Here is a 25965-nt window from a genome sequence, read left to right on the forward strand (position 1 = left end):
TGGTTTGAATCGGTTTCTAGATAAGACCCTGAGTTGCCTCTGCAAACAAAACAAAAAGTTGAACTTCGCCACTCATCAGTTAGACTTGGTGCTCATGACAGGAAATTAAAGGGAAAAAAATCAATTCCAGGTGTAAAATGTTGAACAGAGATTTTCTTCTTTCTTAATTTGGTGCTTCCAGAGTGAGTACTTTCTCTATCTTAGACTGATCCAATCTCCTTTATTTGATTGATTGTTGAATCTATTGAAGAGTGAGCCATTCACTTCAGCCTGAATTCCCAGCAGCAAGGTCAGTGGAGGATGAATCCTCCCCCCAAAGACTGGGGGGGTCTTTGTGGAAAAGCCGCCACCCAGCACGAGCTTTTTGAGTATGCAGAACACATCGGCTCAGCCTGAAGCTGGCAGTTAGTGCACACACACACACACACACACACACACACACACACACACACACACAGCAGCGCCTTCCCCTCAAGTGAAGCGGCATGAGCAATCACATCTCCAGTTTCCTGAGCTGAGACCAACAGCCTCTGCCTGATTTATTGGAGGAGCAAGAGAATACCAGTTTCCGTGCTAACACGCGGCTGTCACATCTACTTGCAGACAGCCACTTCTTCCCAGCTGTTTCCCTGCTCTGGCAAGAAGGCACCCTATTCCAAAAGCCAGTCGGCTGGAGGAGGAGTCTGCTTGGCGCTGCAGGTAAAACCAGTTTCTAGTTCTCTTTTCTCACCAGGCAAGCTCCTCACCTACTTACAGGTAGGTGCTGGCAGTTTCCTCTTTACATATGGAAAATCTTTGTTGCAACATTCATTTTAACTGAGAAAGTCTTTTCCACTGTGAGAGATGCAGCAGACTTGAGAGTTCAGCAGTGATTTTTTTTCTGATTAAAGTTTTAGAGCGGATGGTAATTCCGGGTCTCCCTCCGGTCTTTCCGAGTAGACAGCAAATTTGAGACTCAGCCTCATTTTGTGATTTACAGGCAATTTCACAGTTAGCCTGAGTATGTGAGTCTAACCTTTAGTTAGTTGACAATTGTTATGCAGCTCTGCCCATGTAATTTAAAGAGCTTTACATATTTTTCCTACTGCTGGGATAAATATGTATCAGCCTTCTAAAAGAAAAGCCAACGGGCGGAAACTTATGGATTCGAACTCTCCAGTATTTAAAGTGGGGTTATTGAAGCAGGAGGCAAAGTTGCTGAATCACAGCTTAATATTCATGCAAATTGCTGTATGTCTCAGAGAGACTCTGGCGTCAAATGTCTTTCCCTTGGTTATTGTTTTTGTTATATAGGTCTGAATGCTGTGGTTTTGAAGAAGTTTTTAGTTGTTATGAGTTAGTTTATCTTGGTGCAGTGACTGTCTTGATAACAGGACAGTGTAAAGATTCAACCAAAGGATGTATTTTTTTCCTTGTCAGAATTAACTAGAATCTAGGATTATACTTAGAGAACTTTTGCTTTTCTTTCTCCAAACAAAGCTATAGTTTCATGACAAGAGCCTCTGTGCTTCAATGATAATGCTAGTATGCGGAACTTCTCATGTATAACATAACTTAAACATGTGCTTCTATTACCAATGCTTTTAATTACAGAAAAACTTTAGAGATGTTTGCATGCTTATCTGTCAACCATCATGTTTGTTTGTTTGTTCTTGTGGACAAGTTTGCTGAGAGATTAATCATTGTAGTTAGCCAGTTGATTTGAAATGACCATAAAGAAAATATTGACAAGCTCTCAGTCCTGTATTCAGGTCAAGTCCTTGATGTCTCTCAGTGAGCGATGAGTTGAGAAGAGAGGTTTTAATGGAGTTGTAGAAAACATGCAACAGGGAAACAAAAGTCCCCATGACTGTGTGACTGCTCCGACAATGTCATGCCGTAGATGTACTTGACTTGGGACAGTTTCTGTTTGATGTCTTGATGGGAAATCACTTTCTCATCTTTCCTGGGCACTTGTCTTGATATGGATTCTGGGGTTCTTATGGAAGATTCCAGCATAGGACTTCTTATTGATTTTGAAAATCAAGAGACCACTTTAGTATCAACTCTGGAAATTAAGCATTACAGGTGAGAATCAGCCTGCAAGCTCACTCCTGGGAGGGCAGAAAAGCCCCAGAGTTGTAGCCTTTACTTGTCCTTAGAGTACAGTGCCATTAGTGTCTCTACAGCACTTAGCGGAAAGTTTTCATCCATGATAGAAATTTAGCACTCATGTTTACTTCTGCCTTTGCCTTCCATAACATCTGTGCTTTCTATGTGAGACATTCACACACTAATTTAATTAGATTCTGTAAAGTCCCGTGAACAGGTATGCCCAGAAATCACCACTTTACTTTTTCCAACAGCGTCCTTTGATTCATATTTAAGCTTGGGATAAAGATGCACATATTTCTCTCTCCCTGGTGTTATATCATATATCATACCGGCGCTAAGGGAATGACAAGGTGGGTAGAGGGCAGAATGGATTTGAGGTAGAATCTTAGAGAGGTACAAAAAAACCTCTCTCTGGGTTTATCTTGCCAAGTTCTTGCAACTCAGCCAATAATCTAAGAGATCCAAAGCCATGATTTTTAACACACCCAACTCTAGCAGTAAAGGGCAATTTAATTCTGTTGTGGACCTGGTCTTTCTAATGTGCCAACTGCCTCAAATCCACTTAGGGGAAGTTCCTGGAGTTCGCTGTGAGGTCTCAGTCACTCATCCTTCTCCCTAATGTAGAATTGTGAAGGAGGTTGAGGAGTTAGCCAGTTGCTGGCACATTATGGATTGTCATTCAGAGCTGCCTATGCTGAAAGGGAATCAATTTCATTTTGTTCGGAGCCAGAAATGATTCCTCTATCACTGTTGTAGCTTCAAGACACTGACCTCGATAACACCTCTTAGAGAGCATGGCACTTTAGTGATGGGGATATCATTATTTAGTAAGTCAACAAAATGATTAGTACAGACTTAAGAAAACAAGGCAATAATAAATACCAATGTCCCCTGCTTTTCTATTCCACATGCTTCAGTTCTTAACCATCAGTGGGATAGAGTGAAGCATAAAGAGAGTTTTTTGTTAAATATTTGCAATTTGACTTTAAGATCTTTACTTGAACAAACAAAAGAATGAGAAGGAAATGTATAAGAAATCTCTATCAGCTTATATAAAATGCAAACAGGTGCTGAATACTGAGAAAACCTTGTACTTTAGTTATGCTCACACGCTGATTTTCTCCAAATTGCTTTGAATTATGATGTAGATCTCACAATGGTACATTGTATGCACTCTTCGGGACCATGCTGAGTGAGAGCTGTAAATTGGGAGAAAAGAAATGCTTTGCAGTCTCAGAACTGAAGAGGGTTAAGATCCAGATGGTCAAGCTTTTTATAGTAATACATTGGAGGGTGTTACAAGCTTCCACGGCCACTGTCCTATTATATTCTCTCTAGTAAATACAGATTGGTGGGATACTGACCACTAAAAGACATCTCCACAGCCAGGAAGGCTAACATTTTCATCACGTTAAACTCCCTTTCTTGGTAAGATGCTGTTCATGCCTGTACTCCTTAATTATTACATTTGAATGCCAGAGCAATCAAAAATAGACTTACTGTTTTAATTTTAAATTATGTCATTTTCTGCCCATGACTTTGTTTCCCCTCCCTGGGTATGTATCACAGTTTTGGAATACATTCGGGAAGAATGTGAAATGCTTGCACTGAGGCACAAATGGTCCTTAGACAGGTCTCTATATATCTTTCTTAGTGTCTCCTGTGTAAAACCAACTTTTCTAATTTATCTGACTCTACGAGGACAGTTCTGAGAACCTATGAGAGGCACAGCTATATATCTCATATTCTACCTCACTCGGGTTTTCAGATTTTCCTCTAAAAGAATCTTCTTTTTATTTTATGTTACTTTATTTTATTCCCCCCCCCCGCGTCCCCCCCTCCCCCCATAATCTGTAGTGGGATTGCTTTTCTTGGGGCCGCAGCATCATCCTGCTCTAGCTATGGTATAGAAAGTGAGCCACCTAGTGGTAAAGAGGAGTAATTTTTTCACATTTGTAGTTCAGCCAAGTTGAAGGGCTAGAGAAGGACATTGCTAATTTTCTGAAATATTTCAAAGATGTGTTAGTTTTTGCATTTCAGTGAAAATTGGAGTTACAAATGCACAATTATTCAGTCTGCTTTGTTTTCCTACATGATACGACCTGTCCCTTTCCTCTCTACCTTTTTATATCTGCACATTTAAAATCTGTTTATGTTCTTTGCTATGTATTACATGAGTCATGCGTTTCCCACATTCAAACGTCACACCATGCAGGAGACACTTTGTAAAATAGAAAGTGAACTTTCATGCTCTCCACTGAAAATTTATACTGTATTTTGAAGAGCTTGTATGCAAACAGTTTAACAGTTTAATAGAGCACATTATATATATATATATATATATATATATATATAATGTATACTAAAAAAGTTATGAGGATGATAAAGTAAACCTGCACACCATATGTATATAAGCTTTTACTTAAAAAATATAGATAGAGCAAGCCCATCTAGTAGTTAGATTTCTCTCTCTCTCTCTCTCTCTCTCTCTCTCTCTCTCTCTCTCTGTGTGTGTGTGTGTGTGTGTGTGTGTGAGAGAGAGAGTGTGTGTGTGTGTGTATGTGCATGTGCATGTGTTTGTGTAAGTGTGTGTGTACGTATGAGTATGTGTGTACATATGTATGTGTGTGTTTGTGTGAATGTGTGTGTCTGCCTCTTGTCTGTGGATCAGGACAACTTGATTTACTACTCAAGCACCTTGTCTGCCTGTTCACTGTCTGTTATTGAGGTTCTACTTTGCAAGTTAGAATTCTCTCTGTGTGTATCACAAGTGTGAAGGGCACCATAAAGATAAAGGACAATATTATTCATTCTCTCTCTCTCTCTCTCTCTCTCTCTCTCTCTCTCTCTCTCTCTCTCTCTCTCTCTCTCATTTCTCCCTTCCAATATAGAATAATTTGGTGCAGGTAAAAGATATCACATTAATCAAATTTCAGGCTATTTGAATTTTAAATGGATGAAAATGAAAACTAATTTGGGGCTACATGGAAGGTAATTTGATTAATTCCTTAATTTTCTGTTTAATAAAGGTGGCATTCTGAAGATGTACTGGCTAGAACCATATGTTGTAATTTATATCTTGTGCTTCGAATTTTCTCTCTATCTCTCTAGGTAAATCCATTTCATCCATACAGTTCTCCTACCAAAAACTTTTTTTTTTTTGGACAGTCAACTTGTGTAAACTAATTCTTCCTTTTTAGGAATAATGACAAAATGTCATTGTGTAACATTTTGTTTTTCTTTATTAGCTTTTTCAGTGCAATGTATGAAAACACAAAGAACTTTATACTTTTTAATTTAGCCTCAGCAACAAATGTCCTATTTGTATGAGACTGAAAAGCTCAACTGCTTTGTCCATTTGAGGTCTTAATATGAAATTGGTGTTTCTTTTATTTGTAGGCTGCTCATGTCTCTATGAGGGAAGATTCATAAAAAAGTAAAAATATTCAAGCATTCTTAGCATTCAAATATTAAATGTTAGATGTTCCAAAAATATTTATTAATGCTCAATTGAGGTTTTTATCTATGTGCCAGCAATTGGGAAATATTTTGACTGGGAATTGTTTAATTTTCACAAATTCATATCTGTTTCTTTGCAGACTATAAGGTAGAACTAGATTAGATGCATTTGTAATTGTGTTAATGTTTTTCAAGTTGCTGTCCTATAAAACAGGAAAACATTCACCGATAATTTTTTTTAATGAGGCTTTAAAAGAAATAGATTCCATTCTTTGCTTAAGTTTAGGCAACTGGATGAAAAAAAAATAAAGAAAAGAAAAGAACTCAAAAGAAACGGAAAGTCTATGGGTGCTCCTAGATATGGTGGGGGACAAAGTTTATTGTAGGTAAAAGGGAGATTTTAAGTAGAGGCAGAGTCATCTGGGAGAGTCCAGAGTAGACAGGACCAGACTGATCTGGGCCAGGTAGGAGAGGAGGAAGGGACAGGAGAGGTGGGGACAGAAGAGATGAAAAAGAGGAACCAGGTGCAACAGCCAGGAAGCCAAAGGTATAAAGGGGTGAGTAACTGAAATTTCTGGTTTGTATAGGGAAGAGCAGCTGGGAAAGGGCAGCCCAGCACTTTGGTTGTAGAGTTCAGTATAGAGGTCTGGGTTGCCAACCCCTGCAAAAGGTAGAGACTGGCGAGTGCTGGGAGAACCTACAGCCCAGGCAGGTCTTTGATATGCTAAATAAGCACACCAGCCTTGTCCTGGGCTTAAAACTTAACAGCTGGAATGCATTTTTTGTTCTCTGTCTTCTTCTTTTCTACTCCTGCTCTCTCCTCCACATTCCTATCTAGTATCTTGCCCTCCTTTTAAATATTCAACTCTTGTATTTATTTAAACTCTCAATTTCCTGTTTAAGGTTCAGGAATCTACCATCAACTTTCACTCTGTATTGTGATACATTTGGCTAATTCTTTTCCTATTGTCCTTTAATTGTGTGCAAATTAAACTTTTGGTGAACTTGCATATTTTACAAATTCTCTGCAGAAGCACTGTGGGATAAAAATAAATCAACTTTAAGGAGCTGGGTGTTGTGTGTGCATGAGAGATGGGGAACATTTTGTAGTTACTGTCTTTGGTTACCTGGACAACGTGCACATTGTTCAGGAAAGCATATTCCCTAAGTTGTGCCTAGCTTCCAAAGGATTCATTGCTTATCTACTATAATGTCAATAGACATTGTGACAGATGAAATCTATTATATAGACTAAAAATGAGATATATGCTTCATCATTATAACTTAATAAAAGCAATAATTTAGAAAACTATTCTACTTTTATGTAATAATACACAGCATAGCCTTTTTTAATTGATGATATATTGTCTCACATTATGCTTACCTAATAATGACCAGTATTCTGAATGCATTATGCAACTTTTACCAGTTCTCAAGTGTTTTTTTCTCTTTTCTCTTGCATACTAGAACAAAAAGAACAAGTCAGAGTGACTGCTTTGTTACAATATTCATGGAAAATCCTTATAATGTACAGGTTACGGCTTAATTGATTTCCTGAATTTTAGGTGGATAATTTCCAATCTTCTAGTGGTTTGTCACAATTGTAGCTTAGCTTTGTGGTATTAGGTACTTGCTTTCAAACATGTACAGTTTCCGTAAATGTAGCAATATGTGTGCGTGTGTGTGTGTGTGTGTGTGTGTGTGTGTGTGTGTGTGTGAAATTAAATGTGTTTCCTCTATGCATACATGTCTGCAATCAATCATGTCAATGATTTCACGTTGATGGTCTATACAATAATGCAGTATAAAGGAATAAAAATGAGAAAATAAGGCTGGAGAGATGGTTCAGCAGTTAAGAGCACTGACTGCTCTTCTATAAGACCCAGGTTCAACTCCCAGCACCTACATGACAGCACATACTAACTCAAAGATCTGACACCCATGCACAGACATACATGCAGGCAAAACACCAATGCACATTAAGTAAAAATTTTTTAAAAAATGAGGAAATTAAGGAAATAAAGTTCTTTACATACATTTAGACTGTCATTTATATCAAAGCCTTTTGTTCTTTAGCTTTCCATATACATATAAGGAAAAAATAAATTCACTGCTGTTGCCTCACAGAGTGGGTATTTTACATGAGAATAACTAGATAAAGCATATTGATTGACAAATATAAGAGTAAACTTTCATTTGATGGGATTTTGTGTTATCAGATTTCTTGGCTCAAGTAAGTCTTCATGCCCAGTAATAAACTGTATCTTATCTTAAAAAATTTTATTTGGTGTAAGCTTTGAGTTGCAGAGCAAGCTCAGGACTTGTAGAAAACAAGGACACAGGAAATGCATTACATAATGAGAACAAGGAACTACTGTACACGCTTTTATATTATATGCCCATGGCATAGGTATTGAAAATAGCTTAAAACTGAAGAAGTCAGTCACATTGGTTACAGAAGCAGAATGAGGAAACCCACGACTGCTCTTCCTGGTTTCACTGAAGAGCCTGTTGTCTAAACTTTCCAACAGTTCCCTCGGATGCAGCAAATTGCCTGGGTCTCAAGCCTCTTGTACTCTTCTTAATTTTAGTTCTGTTCATCAAACTTACTCTGTTTTCCAGCTGTATTCATAGAGAAATAGTAACGCTGAGAAGAGCATATGCATACCATAGACAGAACCATGTCTAAACAGATGGATAAATTAACTATTACTGTTATAAAGGTATGAGAACAAAATCAAATCATTAAGTAACCATAGCAACTGATCATGTTAAAAGTACTTTTTTTTTTTTTTGGAGTTTGCTTATATTGGCTAGCTTTCTCCTCATTCAACTTTTCTTTTTTCTTTTCTTCGTATATATGTTGGGGGCCTCATATCAGCTGTATGCTGCCTGGTTGGTAATCCAGTGTATCAGAGTTCTCGGGGGTCCAAGTTAGTTAAAGATTGTTGGTCCTCCTACAGGGTCACCCTCCTCATCAGCTTCTTCCCCCTTTTCCCTAATTCAACCACAAGGGTCAGCAGCCTCTACCCATTGGTTGGATGTAAATATCTGCATCTGACTCTTTCAGCTGCTTGTTGGGTCTTTTGGAGGGCAGTCATGATAGGTCCCTTTTTCTGAGCAAACCAAAGCCTCAGTAATAGTGTCAGCTCTTGGGGTCTCTCCTTGAGCTGGATCCCACTTTGGGCCTATTGCAGGACCTCCTTTTCCTCAGGCTCTTCTCCATTTTTGTCTCTGCAGTTCTTTCAGAAAGCAGCAATTCTGGGTCAGAGATTTTGACTATGGGATGGTAACCCCATCCCTCACTTGGTGCCCTGACTTTCTGCTGGAAGTCGGCTCTACAAGTTCCCTCTCCCTACTGTAAGGCACTTCATTTAAAGCCTCCCACAAAGAGTCTTGAGAGTCTCTTACCTCCCAGTTCTCTGGCATACTCTGGAAGGTACCCCACCTCCTACCTCCCAAAGTTGCCTGTTTCCATTCTTTCTGCTGGCCCTCAGTCTTGCAAACTTCAGTCCTGTTCCCCCACCCAATACCTGAGCGTGTTTCCCTTTTCCCCTTCCTATCCCCTTTCCAACCCAGAATGCTCCCTCACCTCCTCCTGTGATTGCTTTCTTTTTCCTCCCAAGTGGGACTGAGACATCCTCATTTGGGTCCTTCAGCTTGTTAAACTTTTAGAATGGATACAGAAAATGTGGAATACTACTCAGCTATTAAGAAGGAAGACATCCTGAGTTTTGCAGGCAAAGGAATGGAACTAGAAAATATCATCCCGAATGAGATAACTCAGACCCAAAAGAATATGCATGCATGTACTCACTAATAAGTGGATATTAGTCCAAAATATTACAGAATACCCAGTATACAATCCTCAGATCTCATGTTAAAACTTCTAAGAATATATTTCAATATTTAAATTGGTTATTTATTTTATGGCTTATAATGATTATCTAAGCTGACTCTCATGTAGAGTTATTTATTTTTATAAAGTTTTATACATATTTTGTGTGTTACTTCTTGTTTGAATCAGCAGTGATTAGTTTAATTTATTTTTGCAGGTCAAGGTCTCTTTCTAATAGGTTGCTCTTATCAAACTATTCATAATCTTAAAAATTAATGACTAGGGTTTATTTTACTATTACTTATATCTATCCAAAACCCCCAAGAAGATTACTCTGATTTAAGGTTTCTGAAATAATTAAAACAGATTGTATTTTCAGCTCATGATATTTCATTAGCATCGTCACCCAGAGTCTCACCTGAGTTAGACTGTTATGTTATCCACTGTGGCTTGTATGAAATATATAGTTTTCTTTTGTCTGAATTAAATAAATTCTCACTGACTGTACACTGCAATCTGCAATCCTGTGATCCCATCTGATTTGCTTAGGCACTCTGCAAATCTGTTATTAACAAATGTAACAAACCAGTGTCTCTGGGGTTGTCTGAATTTGCATCTATAACTTTGTAGAGGATAGGGTCCAACACCCTGCCAAAAGTTTCCCGTTGACTTAATAATTTACCTTAGCTGTCACCCAGGACATGACTGCATCAGTGATTCGAACTGCTTCCATCCAATTGATAAGGACGATATAATTCAGACTCTGTCAAATCTTTATTGAAGTATCTGTACCCTAAGTAAGTCTTTTTTTTTAAAAAAAGGGATCAAATTTGAGACAAAATCATGCGATTGAGGTCTCTTCCTATAAGTTCATCAGGCTACAAATAACCATAACTTAGTTTGCTACAATCTATGCAAATTCTAATCCTACTGATTCATTTTAGAATTTTGTAATTCAGTGAATGACAATCTTTCGAATCATCTGCCTCCATGGACTCATATATTTTCTATATTCTTATAATAATTACCAAGAATAGATTTACTGCTGCTGTTGACTAACATGAGTATTGGCTCAGGCATGCATTTTGATTTTTTTTTACCTTTGTGTTGTCCTGTACATAAATAAATCTCATTTTTCTTCTGTGGGAGGAAAACTCTGTTTTGTAAGTTGGTTTCTGTCTGGTTTTGTTGACAATCAAACCATCAACCAAAGGCCATGAACCCTTCTCTTTGACTACATTTTAGGTTTACTGGTTTAATCTGGTACTTAGTTTTGCCGTCTAATACAAAGATACCATATCAAATTTATTTAAATGTTATTTTTTGCTCTCTCCATTCATGAATATCATAAAATCATATTTTCATCACTATTTCATAAAACTTTCCATCTAGAATTCAGTCAATACTACAGAATAAATAGCTCTGGGTAGGGCTATGACAAATAGTATAGTTGATGAATGTAATATTATTTTATGTGACTCTGAGAATAGTCTAACCCTGTAGAACAATGACTTTGAATTTTCATTTTACTTCCCTCTGCTATTTGTTTTTGAAAAACATTTAATAAGACATCATAAAGCATAAAATGAATTAGTTGGGATAAGTAAAACAGAGCAAGCACTGGATAGTGAAATGGTTTTCATTCTCCAAAGAATAAAGATCAAAGCAGTTTGCCAATAGGTAAAGGTAATTCTTTCTGAAGTTTATATAATAAACCATCAGCTGAGCGATAGGTAGCAAAATGTTTCAATTTGCTCTTTACAAAGCAAACTAGAAACACTAAAGTTACCAATTACATGATTCCAGAAAGATAAAGATAACATACAACAAATGAATATTATAGTCAATACCAGCATATTGGCTTGTTTTGAAAATGTATTATATTGCTGCTTTTCTCCCTGGGGCTGTTCCCTGGAGAAGAGTGAGGAGATCTTTTTAAGCTGATGAATATTTGATTTCACTTCAATTGTATTTTCAGTTTGCTGTAGGGAGAAAAGATGCAGTGTGAGCTAGGTGACTATCAGGGGAGTTTGAGCAAGTAAAACATAACGGTATAGATTGACTAGTATATGAATGTGTAACAATGAATCTTTTTCCCTAACTGTCCCTTAGCATCATTCTTTTCCTCTTTGAAAATGCAAATTAAACTGTACTGTAAAGCTATATATATATATATATATATATATTCAGCATTCTCACATACATAGGCTGAAGTTAGCATGTTTTAATTTGTTTCACATTAAACACGGGTTTTGTCCAGATATCAAAGGACCCCAAATATTAAGACCCCAAATATCTACAATTTCATAATCACAGACATGTTTTTTTAAGCCTGTTCTGTATGAAAACCTAAAATGAGAGGCTATAGTATAAGAAAAGATAAAACATGTTGCCGGTTTCCAGGTTTCCAGCATGGAACCCTTCCTAGGGACAGAGGGTAAGCACACCAGAAATATTTCACTCTCTTTTGCTTTCTGTTTTGAGGCTGCCCATTATTTAAGTCTCTTGCTTGGTTAAGCTTTTGTAGAAGAAAATCTTCAATCAAATGGACAAGAGCTTGGAAAAGAAGCAGAAGCCTAGCAAGTGTTGGGAAACGAATGTAAGGCATCAAGGTTTGCAAATCTCGGGACTCAAAATGTCTCTCTGTCTCTCTGGATACAAGGAGTTAAGGTTAGAGCCAGAATGCAGATGTATTGTGGATGGTCAGAAATAAGTGTTTGTACAGGAGGCGACCTGGTATGCTAATATGATCTATGGATGACAGCCCCCGATAACCACAGAAGAAAGAACAGACAAGTTATCCACAGGACTGCCATGCACACATCACGGCTGCCATGTGAACGCCTGGGCTGTGAAATGTGGCAAAGTCAGAGGGTGGGGGGGAGGCGATAAGTGGGGGTAGATGGGGAGGGGAACACCCTTATAGAAGAAGGGGAAGGGGAGGGGATAAGGGGCTTATGGACAGGAAACCACCGGGAAAGGGAAATGTAATTTGAAATGCATCTGAAGAAATATCCAATAAAAAAAAGTTAAGCCCCCCCCCCCAAAAAAATGACAACTCTGGGCACAGTGAAGGTGTTCCAGTTGTGTTGTGAGATTTAATAATGTATGAACTAGGTACTTTTATCAAATCAATTACATGAAATTATATATTCTGTTGATGTTCCTTCCTGAGATAAGAAATTTGGGACCCTAGAATGCTACAACGGCAACACAAAGTCAAATATACTAACCATGGCTTAACTACTAATTTGTGGATGAAACTGGGAACAAAATCTAAATATCCCTTTACTGTTTGATGTAGCTAACAGGACATCACCCCGTAGTTATCATAGTAAAGCTCACACTTCAGAATGACTCTGGGTAAAGTCACATATCTGTAGAGAACATTTGAATGCTGTTGTTTGCTGCCTGTTTTGTTTGTGCACCAACCTGATGAGTTAATGGGCGTATTTTGTTATCTGCCCCACTGACATGAACTTGTAAACTCTGCATGTGATGGTAGGTAGCACTTCAGAGAGAGTAACAATGTAATTTCTCAGGGCCTGGAATGATGACAAAATATTTGGAGAAAGTATATGTCAGGCACCATAATGAAACTATAGATACAGAACACATGAAACCTACCTCAAAAAGGGGGGTGCTTTATAATGCTTGGAACTTAACCCTGTGTATTAATGGAGAAATCTCTAAGGTTAAAAGGATGTGTCAGATAAATCCCAGGAAGCTCAGTGCCATTTGCGGAGCTGGGAGCCAAGAAAACAAATGTTTCTCTATTCCACATTTTTTTCGTTTTCAGTTTTTCATACGAAATAGGATAAACTTAGGATACATATAAAGAATGAGAATTCAACATTGCAAAACATAGCAACACTCAAACTGTCCAGAACTTTCTATCCCATATTTAGTCAATGAATATTTAACATGGGAAGGGACTTGATGCCTAGTGCTAGCTCATATAAATACTTACTCTGGTGACATTAATTATAAGGGTGGCAAAATAAAAATTTTCAAAAAAATATCATCCTTTTGTGATAAAAATAGTTGGATTTCTTCTTATTGGAAAGAGCAAAGTGCTATTATTCCCTTTACTGATGGTTTAAATACAGTGCTCTGTGTCCACTCCTGGGGATCACTGACAGGGAACGAACAGGACAGTAAGGAAAGAACTCTAACAGATAAAGAACAAGGTTGTTCTCAAGGGGTGTAGTGAATTCATCATTATGGCTTCTCAGATCCAGCCTGTGCAAGAAATGAATTATTCCATCATCACCTCTGAGTAGTAAATTCTAATTATAGCCTTGTGATATCATTCAGTTCCTATAAAGTGGTTGTGTCTAGAGATAGACACAGCTTTTTGTCCCCTTTACTCTCTGAGGCATGATTTCTAAATTAAATCATTAACATTAAAAGCAAAATATATAAAATATGATTCAATATAGTTTAGACTATTCAAAATACTAAAGAAATAATGCAAACGGATAAAAGATATTCCATGATTTAGATTCGTGGATTCCTGTTCCTCAAAGAAAGTAGAGTGAGCCCTTCCCTCCTCTGGCTGGACACGCTGCTAGTTCTATTGGGCTCTGTTTCTACCCTGGTCTCTGAGTCATTCCATCTCCTCCTGTTGGTTGCCCACCTGGCATCGAAATTCTGTTGAGAATAAAAAAATGGAGCAATGTGGTAATATAATTTTCAAAAATATTCAAACAATTTAACAGGAAGACCTGTGGTATACTGATATATGTTGTTAGAAAGTCTAATTTAGTTTATCATTGATTTATTTATTAAAATGAATTGAGTATTGATTATTTTAAAGATTATATAAAAGTAATGTCATTAAGCAGATCATGTTAAGTTTTTCTGATTTCTTGGATGATGAACATCTTAGATATGTGTCTTCTCACACCCATCTTCACATCTTTTGTTAAAGTACCAGACACATAGCGAGCACAGAGTTTTACAAATTATGGAAAAATTGACATGTACTCAAAGAAAACTCTGGTTTATCCAAATCATACAACATCTGATTTATCTGATACAATGATTGAACATCAGAGAGAGGGTTTACTTTTGAGATTGTTTTATCAGTATATCAAAGTGAGGCAACATATTTACTTTATGTTTTTTTTTTTTTTTTCGGAGCTGGGGATCGAACCCAGGGCCTTGCGCTTGCTAGGCAAGCGCTCTACTGCTGAGCTAAATCTCCAACCCTACTTTATGTTTTTCAATAAAAATTTTATTAGAAATCCAATGAAATTTCAGAAAAAATACATTATTAGACAGTGGGAAACAAAGCTCTTTTGTTTTGTCTTGTTTCCATATAATCACACCTGCTGTCAGCGGTAGTAAAGTATGAGTCCTGCGTAGAGATCTGAGATTGGCTTTCTGATGTAGGGAATGATGAAAAATCATGACGTGATAGACGGATTGAATACAAGTCACTCCAGATGATTTTAAGTTGAAACAGTCTTTGAACTTCCAAAACCATCTTCAGACAGTGACATAGTAAATGGATCCCAGCATCAATACTTCAAAATTATGACCAAATTGTCCATTAATTGCGCATAAACTTCTATACATATGAGTATAGAAGGTAATTATTTGTACCTATAGTTAAAATTTTAATTTCATATCGTTCAAAAGGTATATATCTTCTACTATATGAAGATTTGAAGTCACATGCAATCATATGCTTTTATTTTCTCATAATTCTCTTTTGGAAATAGTTTCGTTGGAACCAATGTCTTATATCTGTTTAAGATATTTTTAATCAATAAAACAAGAAAATTGGAATAAATGTTAAAACACTTTCTCATTTCTAATGCACTAACATAAAAAGAAAAGTTCTAATTTTTTAAATAAATGCTTTTATTTACCTAAATATTTTAATATATGTTTTGTGCATGATAATTTTCTTGTTTTATACCTTTAATCTTAACAATCTCCTTAAAATTCCTTAACACCTAGTTCCAAATTTTAGATGTTTTATTCCATTTTTTCTCTTTCTTTTCTTTCTTTCTTATTTAGAGTATATATGTGTCTTTATTGTTTACTGCAATTTGAAAGTTTAATTTGAAAGAATTTGAAAATTCTTGATTCTGTTACTACTAAAATTAACTTCAAAAGCAAAAGACCCAACATTTGAAAACATTTTTGTAACATATAATCTAATTGTTGGCAGATTTTAGTAACATCAGACAGGCAGTATGAGTTTAATGTAGTTAATGCATACATCCCAAAGTTTAATTCAGTAGGTCTGAATAGAACCTGGTACTTTTATGGTTAATAAATTCTTGCTGATAAAAATGGTGATGTCTATGCTGCTCTGGAGATTACCTTTTCTTTTTTCTTTTTTATTGAATATTTTATTTAGGTTTCAAATGTTATCCCTTTTTTTGGTTTTCCCTCTACAAACCCCCTATTGGATCCCCTTCCCCCCTGCTTCTATGAAGGTGCTCCCCCATACATTCACCCACTCCTACCTCACTTCCCTGGAATTTCTTTACACTAGGCCATCAAGCCTTCACAGGACCAAGGGCCTCTCCTCCTATTGATGACAGATAAAGCCAACCTTTATTACATATGTGGCTGGAGCCATGGTTCCCTCCATGTTAGTAATCCCTCTTTGGTTAGTATTTTAGTCCCTGGGAGCTCTGGGGTATCTGGTTGGTTGATATTGTTGTTCTTCCTATGGGGTTGCAAACTCCTTCAGACCTTCATTCCTTTCTCTAACTCCTTCATTGGGGACCCAGTTCTCACTCCAATTATTGGTTGTGAGTATCCAACTCTGTATTTGTCAAGCTCTGTCAGAGTCTCTCAGGAGACAGCTATATCAGGCTCCTGTCAGCATGCACTTCTTGGCATCAGCAATAGTAACTGGGTTTGGTGTCCGTATACGAAATGGATTCCCAGGTGGGACAGTCACTGGATGGCTTTTCCTTTAGTCTTTGCTCCATACTTTGTCCCCGTATTTCCTCCTGTGAATATCTTGCTCCCCCTTCTAAGAAGGATTGAAGCATCCACAATTTGGTCTTCATTCTTCTTGAGCTTCATATGGTCTATGAATTGTATCATGGGTATTCTGAGCTTTTGGGCTAGTATCCACTTATCAGTGAGTACATACCATGTTTGTTCTTTTGTTACTGAGTTACCTCACTCATGCTGATATTTTCTAGTTCTATCCATTGTCTAAGAATTTCATGAAAGCTACATTTTAGATGATCTTTTTTGACTTTTTATATAATACATTAAACCAAACTGATATTCCTAGAAATTGGTTTTAAGAAGATTTATTTTTCTTGAGTTCTTCTCTCTTATATTAATTGTTTAGTCATGAATTATATATGTCAGTCAGTTGAATTCTTTAAGTCTGGTTAGTGAAGTTACTGTGAACATGTGAGCTTGAATTTGCAGAAGGAAAGTTCTGTGGGAGTTAGGTTTATCATCAGAGGACTTACTGTAGCTAGCTAGTATCTGGAATTTAATATATGTAAACAAGTAACAAGCCACATGGATATAAACAAAAGGAAAATAATTGGTTTCTTATGCAGAGAGAGAGAGAGAGAGAGAGAGAGAGAGAGAGAGAGAGAGAGATAAACTGGATATCGCAGGACATACCTGTGTAATCCAAGTTGCTCCAGAGACTGAATCAGGATAATAATAACATCAGGGGTTTAAAACATTGTATGATTCATTGAAAAAAAAGCAACTGTTAGAATATACAATTTTTTTATTGTTGAAGAGGCAATCAGTCTAAATTTCTCTGAACAGAGGCACTAAGCATCCAGGAAATAACAGAGAAGGAATAAAATGTCCTAGAGTATAAAATAGAAAAGGTGAAACTTTGTTGGACAGACAGAGCAAAACTGTGGTGGTTTTAATAATAATGGCCCCATAGGCTAATGATTTTGAAAGTATAATTAGAATGGAGTCGAAGTATATGAAAGAATTAGGAGGATTAGAAGGTGAGGTCTTGTTGAAGGAAATATATCACTGTGGTGAGCTTTGAAGTTTCAAAATCCCAGGACAGGCCCAGGCTCCGTCTCCCTCCCCCTCCCTCTCCTTTCTCCCCCTCTTCAGAATTAGAATGTAACTCTAGCAACATGCCTCACTGCTACTGTGCTCCCTAAAGTCATGATAATGGACTAAGCCTCTGAAATTGTAATTAAGCCTTCAATTAATTGCTTTTCTTTATAGGAGTTGCCTTGGACGTGGTGTGTCTACATAGAAATAGAACAGTGACTAAGACAAGCATATGCATGAGTTTCCCATTGTATTTGGCTATAACCTGGTCAAAATTGCTTAATTACTGGCAATATCGATTTTCTGCAGCTAAAAGACATCATAGTATGGGGCACTGCAAAGTTGTAGTGAGGATAGCTCTATTGACCTCTAAAGGACTGCATGATTTTATATTCTGTGGTGCCCCAAAGTACTCAATGCTGATAACATAGGTGACTGGCAGTTTTGTTCTTCATTATTCAATGATAATAAGCAAAGGAAGCGCACTGAAGCTCCCGGAAGGGGCGGCACAGGTCTTCCTGGTTGCTGCCTCTGCAGAGAGCCCCTGGGCAGCACCCCACGAGCGAACCTGAGCCTCGGGACCACAGGTAAGACCAAATTTTCTGCTGCAAGAAAGCTGCCTGGTGAGCTTGGGACACACGGAAGCAGAATTTCTCTAGGACCCGGCACGTTCTGTGTTTACCGGAAGTCCCACACCCGCGGATCCCGGCCCGCAGCAGCTCTCTGCTCCCAGACCCGGTAAGAGAGAGACCCAACCGCCTGGTCAGGTGGGCACTCCTGAGGATGCAGAGCGGAAGAGACCAACAACACTGCTCACCCCTGCCCACATCCCTGGCCCAAGAGGAAACTGTATAAGGCCTCTGGGCTCCCGTGGGGGAGGGCCCAGGAGCGGCAGGACCCCTGCCAGAGACACCGCCGGACCCTGAAGGAAACAGACCGGATAAACAGTTCTCTGCACCCAAATCTCGTGGGAGGGAGAACTAAACCTTCAGAGAGGCAGACAAGCCTGGGAAACCAGAAGAGACTGCTCCCTGCACACACATCTCGGACGCCAGAGGAAAAAGCCAAAGACCATCTGGAACCCTGGTGCACTGAAGCTCCCGGAAGGGGCGGAACAGGCCTTCCTGGTTGCTGCCACTGAAGAGAGCCCCTGGGCAGCACCCCAGGAGCGAACCTGAGCCTCGGGACCACAGGTAAGACCAAATTTTCTGCTGCAAGAAAGCTGCCTGGTGAACTCAAGACACAGGCCCACAGGAACAGCTGAAGACCTGTAGAGAGGAAAAACTACACGCCCGAAAGCAGAACACTCTGTCCCCATAACTGACTGAAAGAGAGGAAAACAGGTCTACAGCACTCCTGACACACAGGCTTATAGGACAGTCTAGCCACTGTCAGAAATAGCAGAACAAAGTAACACTAGAGATAATCTGATGGTTAGAGGCAAGCACAGGAACACAAGCAACAGAAACCAAGACTACATGCCATCATCGGAGCCCAATTCTCCCACCAAAACAAACATGGAATATCCAAACACACCAGAAAAGCAAGATCTAGTTTCAAAATCATATTTGATCATGATGCTGGAGGACTTCAAGAAAGACATGAACACACTTAGGGAAACACAGGAAAACATTAATAAACAAGTAGAAGCCTACAGAGAGGAATCGCAAAAATCCCTGAAAGAATTCCAGGAAAACACAATCAAACAGTTGAAGGAATTAAAAATGGAAATAGAAGCAATCAAGAAAGAACACATGGAAACAACCCTGGATATAGAAAACCAAAAGAAGAGACAAGGAGCTGTAGATACAAGCTTAACCAACAGAATACAAGAGATGGAAGAGAGAATCTCAGGAGCAGAAGATTCCATAGAAATCATTGACTCAACTGTCAAAGATAATGTAAAGCGGAAAAAGCTACTGGTCCAAAACATACAGGAAATCCAGGACTCAATGAGAAGATCAAACCTAAGGTTAATAGGTATAGAAGAGAGTGAAGACTACCAGCTCAAAGGACCAGTAAATATCTTCAACAAAATCATAGAAGAAAACTTCCCTAACCTAAAAAAAGAGATACCCATAGACATACAAGAAGCCTACAGAACTCCAAATAGATTGGACCAGAAAAGAAACACCTCCCGTCACATAATTGTCAAAACACCAAACGCACAAAATAAAGAAAGATTATTAAAAGCAGTAAGGGAAAAAGGTCAAGTAACATATAAAGGGAGACCTATCAGAATCACACCAGACTTCTAGCCAGAAAATATGAGGGCCAGAAGACCCTGGACTGATGTCATACAGACCCTAAGAGAACACAAATGCCAGCCCAGGTTACTGTATCCAGCAAAACTCTCAATTAACATTGATGGAGAAACCAAGATATTCCATGACAAAACCAAATTTACACAATATCTTTCTACAAATCCAGCACTACAAAGGATAATAAATGGTAAAGCCCAACATAAGGAGGCAAGCTATACCCTAGAAGAAGCAAGAAACTAATCGTCTTGGCAACAATCAAAGAGAATGAAAGCACACAAACATAACCTCACATCCAAATATGAATGTAACGGGAAGCAATAATCACTATTCCTTAATATCTCTCAATATCAATGGCCTCAACTCCCCAATAAAAAGACATAGATTAACAAACTGGATACGCAACGAGGACCCTGCATTCTGCTGCCTACAGGAAACACACCTCAGAGACAAAGTCAGACACTACCTCAGAGTAAAAGGCTGGAAAACAACTTTCCAAGCAAATGGCCAGAAGAAGCAAGCTGGAGTAGCCATTCTAATATCAAATAAAATCAATTTCCAACTAAAAGTCATCAAAAAAGATAAGGAAGGACACTTCATATTCATCAAAGGAAAAATCCACCAAGATGAACTCTCAATCCTAAATATCTATGCCCCAAATACAAGGGCACCTACATACGTAAAAGAAACCTTACTAAAGCTCAAATCACACATTGCACCTCACACAATAATAGTGGGAGATTTCAACACCCCACTCTCATCAATGGACAGATCATGGAAACAGAAATTAAACAGTGATGTCGACAGACTAAGAGAAGTCATGAGCCAAATGGACTTAACGGATATTTATAGAACATTCTATCCTAAAGCAAAAGGATATACCTTCTTCTCAGCTCCTCATGGTACTTTCTCCAAAATTGACCATATAATTGGTCAAAAAACGGGCCTCAACAGGTACAGAAAGATAGAAATAATCCCATGCGTGCTATCGGACCACCACGGCCTAAAACTGGTCTTCAATAACTATAAGGGAAGAATGCCCACATATACGTGGAAATTGAACAATGCTCTACTCAATGATAACCTGGTCAAGGAAGAAATAAAGAAAGAAATTAAAAACTTTTTAGAATTTAATGAAAATGAAGATACAACATACTCAAACTTATGGGACACAATGAAAGCTGTGCTAAGAGGAAAACTCATAGCGCTGAGTGCCTGCAGAAAGAAACAGGAAAGAGCATATGTCAGCAGCTTGACAGCACACCTAAAAGCTCTAGAACAAAAAGAAGCAAATACACCCAGGAGGAGTAGAAGGCAGGAAATAATCGAACTCAGAGCTGAAATCAACCAAGTAGAAACAAAAAGGACCATAGAAAGAATCAACAGAACCAAAAGTTGGTTCTTTGAGAAAATCAACAAGATAGATAAACCCTTAGCCAGACTAACGAGAGGACACAGAGAGTGTGTCCAAATTAACAAAATCAGAAATGAAAAGGGAGACATAACTACAGATTCGGAGGAAATACAAAAAATCATCAGATCTTACTATAAAAACCTATATTCAACAAAATTTGAAAATCTTCAGGAAATGGACAATTTCCTAGACAGATACCAGGTATCGAAGTTAAATCAGGAACAGATAAACCAGTTAAACAACCCCATAACTCCTAAGGAAATAGAAGCAGTCATTAAAGGTCTCCCAACCAAAAAGAGCCCAGGTCCAGATGGGTTTAGTGCAGAATTCTATCAAACCTTCATAGAAGACCTCATACCAATATTATCCAAACTATTCCACAAAATTGAAACAGATGGAGCCCTACCGAATTCCTTCTACGAAGCCACAATTACTCTTATACCTAAACCACACAAAGACACAACAAAGAAAGAGAACTTCAGACCAATTTCCCTTATGAATATCGACGCAAAAATACTCAATAAAATTCTGGCAAACCGAATTCAAGAGCACATCAAAACAATCATCCACCATGATCAAGTAGGCTTCATCCCAGGCATGCAGGGATGGTTTAATATACGGAAAACCATCAACGTGATCCATTATATAAACAAACTGAAAGAACAGAACCACATGATCATTTCATTAGATGCTGAGAAAGCATTTGACAAAATTCAACACCCCTTCATGATAAAAGTCCTGGAAAGAATAGGAATTCAAGGCCCATACCTAAACATAGTAAAAGCCATATATAGCAAACCAGTTGCTAACATTAAACTAAATGGAGAGAAACTTGAAGCAATCCCACTAAAATCAGGGACTAGACAAGGCTGCCCACTCTCTCCCTACTTATTCAATATAGTTCTTGAAGTTCTAGCCAGAGCAATCAGACAACCAAAGGAGATCAAAGGGATACAGATCGGAAAAGAAGAGGTCAAAATATCACTATTTGCAGATGACATGATAGTATATTTAAGTGATCCCAAAAGTTCCACCAGAGAATTACTAAAGCTGATAAACAACTTCAGCAAAGTGGCTGGGTATAAAATTAACTCAAATAAATCAGTTGCCTTCCTCTATACAAAAGAGAAACAAGCCGAGAAAGAAATTAGGGAAACGACACCCTTCATAATAGACCCAAATAATATAAAGTACCTCGGTGTGACTTTAACCAAGCAAGTAAAAGATCTGTACAATAAGAACTTCAAGACACTGAGGAAAGAAATTGAAGAAGAACTCAGAAGATGGAAAGATCTCCCATGCTCATGGATTGGCAGGATTAATATAGTAAAAATGGCCATTTTACCAAAAGCAATCTACAGATTCAATGCAATCCCCATCAAAATACCAATCCAATTCTTCAAAGAGTTAGACAGAACAATTGCAAATTCATCTGGAATAACAAAAAACCCAGGATAGCTAAAGCTATCCTCAACAATAAAAGGACTTCAGGGGGAATCACTATCCCTGAACTCAAGCAGTATTACAGAGCAATAGTGATAAAAACTGCATGGTATTGGTACAGAGACAGACAGATAGACCAATGGAATAGAATTGAAGACCCAGAAATGAACCCACACACCTATGGTCACTTGATTTTTGACAAAGGAGCCAAAACCATCCAATGGAAAAAAGATAGCATTTTCAGCAAATGGTGCTGGTTCAACTGGAGGGCAACATGTAGAAGAATGCAGATCGATCCATGCTTATCACCCTGTACAAAGCTTAAGTCCAAGTGGATCAAGGACCTCCACATCAAACCAGACACACTCAAACTAATAGAAGAAAAACTAGGGAAGCATCTGGAACACATGGGCACTGGAAAAAATTTCCTGAACAAAACACCAATGGCTTATGCTCTAAGATCAAGAATCGACAAATGGGATCTCATAAAACTGCAAAGCTTCTGTAAGGCAAAGGACACTGTGGTTAGGACAAAACGGCAACCAACAGATTGGGAAAAGATCTTTACCAATCCTACAACAGATAGAGGCCTTATATCCAAAATATACAAAGAACTCAAGAAGTTAGACCGCAGGGAAACAAATAACCCTATTAAAAAATGGGGTTCAGAGCTAAACAAAGAATTCACAGCTGAGGAATGCCGAATGGCTGAGAAACACCTAAAGAACTGTTCAACATCTTTAGTCATAAGGGAAATGCAAATCAAAACAACCCTGAGATTTCACCTCACACCAGTGCGATTGGCTAAGATCAAAAACTCAGGTGACAGCAGATGCTGGCGAGGATGTGGAGAAAGAGGAACACTCCTCCATTGTTGGTGGGATTGCAGACTGGTAAAACCATTCTGGAAATCAGTCTGGAGGTTCCTCAGAAAATTGGACATTGAACTGCCTGAGGATCCAGCTATACCTCTCTTGGGCATATACCCAAAAGATGCCCCAACATAAAAGAGACACGTGCTCCACTATGTTCATCGCAGCCTTATTTATAATAGCCAGAAAATGGAAAGAACCCAGATGCCCTTCAACAGAGGAATGGATACAGAAAATGTGGTACATCTACACAATGGAATATTACTCAGCTATCAAAAACAACGAGTTTATGAAATTCGTAGGCAAATGGTTGGACCTGGAAAATATCATCCTGAGTGAGCTAACCCAATCACAGAAAGACATACATGGTATGCACTCATTGATAAGTGGCTATTAGCCCAAATGCTTGAATTACCCTAGATCCCTAGAACAAACGAAACTCAAGACGGATGATCAAAATGTGAATGCTTCACTCCTTCTTTAAATGAGGAAAAAGAATACCCTTGGCAGGGAAGGGAGAGGCAAAGATTAAAACAGAGACTGAAGGAACACCCATTCAGAGCCTGCCCCACATGTGGCCCATACATATACAGCCACCCAATTAGACAAGATGGATGAAGCAAAGAAGTGCAGACCGACAGGAGCCGGATGTAGATCGCTCCTGAGAGACACAGCCAGAATACAGCAAATATAGAGGCGAATGCCAGCAGCAAACCACTGAACTGAGAATAGGTCCCCTATTGAAGGAATCAGAGAAAGAACTGGAAGAGCTTGAAGGGGCTCGAGACCCCAAAAGTACAACAATGCCAAGCAACCAGAGCTTCCAGGGACTTTCCACTACCTAAAGACTATACATGGACTGACCCTGGACTCTGACCCCATAGGTAGCAATGAATATCCTAGTAAGAGCACCAGTGGAAAGGGAAGCCCTGGGTCCTGCTAAGACTGAACCCCCAGTGAACTAGTCTATGGGGGAAGGGCGGCAATGTGGGGAGGGTTGGGAGGGGAACACCCATAAGGAAGGGGAGGGGGGAGGGGGATGTTTGCCCGGAAACCGGGAAAGGGAATAACACTCGAAATGTATATAAGAAATACTCAAGTTAATAAAAAAAAATAAGCAAAGGAAGCAATTTTTTTGGGTGCAAGTGTATAATTCTAGGTTATGTAAACACGTTTATTTCTCTCATATTGTATTGTGTTGTATTAGGTGCTGTGTTGATTCTTTGGCCTGTTCAATCTAACAGTTAATATCAACAGAGTTTAAATGGTCTTACTTATTCTTATTTATTACTGGAAGAGTCTCTTAGAGTTTTATATTATTCTTGGGCTCTATAAAATTTTCAAAATCTATTGTTTCGTTCCTTAATGCACTTGGCTATTTTTATTATATCCTCCTTTTGAGTTCTTCTTATTTTTACTTTATGTTTGCGGGATGACAAATGAAATGAAATTACACTGATGCACTTAGAAGAACAAAGATTTCTTACAGATCTCATCCTCCTTTTATTAAGGCTGCAAGTCTTAGAGGTGCTCCTCAGGCCATCTCTCCAATGTCTAAGGAATGTATATGAGGTTGCTTCGCTCCAGCTGTGTTGGAAACTTTGACTCAAGACACTCATGTATATTTTCTCTAAAGGACTTCCTCTGTACTGATTTAGATGATACTGTATCTTTACTTTTAAAATAATTCATGCCTACAAAAAATTGCAGGAGGATAAAAGAATCGTGTTAAACTGTGAGAAAAGCAGAATAACAAAATTCCTTTTTTAATTTTATTTTTCTTGGATATTTTGTGTATTTACATTTCAAATGTTATCCCTTTTCTCCCCTCTCCCACAGACAACCCCCCTCCCCCTAATTCTATGAGGGTGCCCCCACTCCCATTCACCCACTCCCACCTCAGTGCCTTGGCATTCCCCTACATGCTGAAACAAGCCTTCACAGAACCAAGGGCTCCTCCTTTCTTTGTTGCCAAATAAAGCCATCCTTTGCTACATATGTGGCTGGTGCCATGGGTCCCTCCATGTGTATTCATTGGAATACACATTGGAATCCATTGGTGGTTTAGTCCCTAGGAGCTCTGGTGGGGTCTGGTTGGTTGACACTGTTGTTCTTCCTACAGTGTTGAAAACCCCTTCAGCTCCTTCAATCTTTTCTCTAATTCTTCCATTGGAGTCCTCTTGTTCAGTCCAATGGTTAGCTGCAACCATCCTCATCTGTATCAGTAGAGCTCTGGCAGAGACTCTCAGGGTACACCCATATCTGTCTCCTATCAGCAAGCACTTCTTGGCATCAGCAATAATGACTGGGCTTGGTGGCTGCATATGGGATGGATTCCCAGGTAGGGCAGTCTCTCAGAATAACAAAATTCTTTGAGTGATTTTTGAATACAAAACTCTGGTGGTGTAGACTCAGTAAAATTTCAGTGATGTAAACTGGTAAAATGATTTTTGAAATTAAAACTTTGAGTAGCATTTCATCACATTCAGGATGAAGGCTAAGCTTTTTGAAGTTAACCAAGTCTCCTCTAATACAGACTGCAGTGTGGGTCACTTTTGC

General features: G+C 38.5%; 1 protein-coding gene across 4 annotated transcripts in view; it reads left to right on the forward strand.

Annotated features, from left to right (window-relative positions):
- Nucleotides 1–371: 371 nt before the first annotated feature.
- Nucleotides 372–25965, forward strand: part of Tenm4 (teneurin transmembrane protein 4) — a 2974939-nt gene continuing 2949345 nt past the window's right edge. For 2 of the 4 annotated variants that reach the window (XM_063262756.1, XM_063262755.1), the window contains exon 1: nucleotides 457–756. The gene's annotated coding sequence lies outside the window, so the exon portion shown is untranslated. Of the gene's footprint in view, nucleotides 757–25965 lie in introns of all 4 variants that reach the window. The other 2 variants (XM_039113155.2, XM_039113170.2) reach the window with 2 other exon arrangements.

This window comes from Rattus norvegicus, chromosome 1 (assembly GCF_036323735.1).
Source record: "Rattus norvegicus strain BN/NHsdMcwi chromosome 1, GRCr8, whole genome shotgun sequence".
In the NCBI taxonomy this organism is placed as follows: domain Eukaryota; kingdom Metazoa; phylum Chordata; class Mammalia; order Rodentia; family Muridae; genus Rattus; species Rattus norvegicus.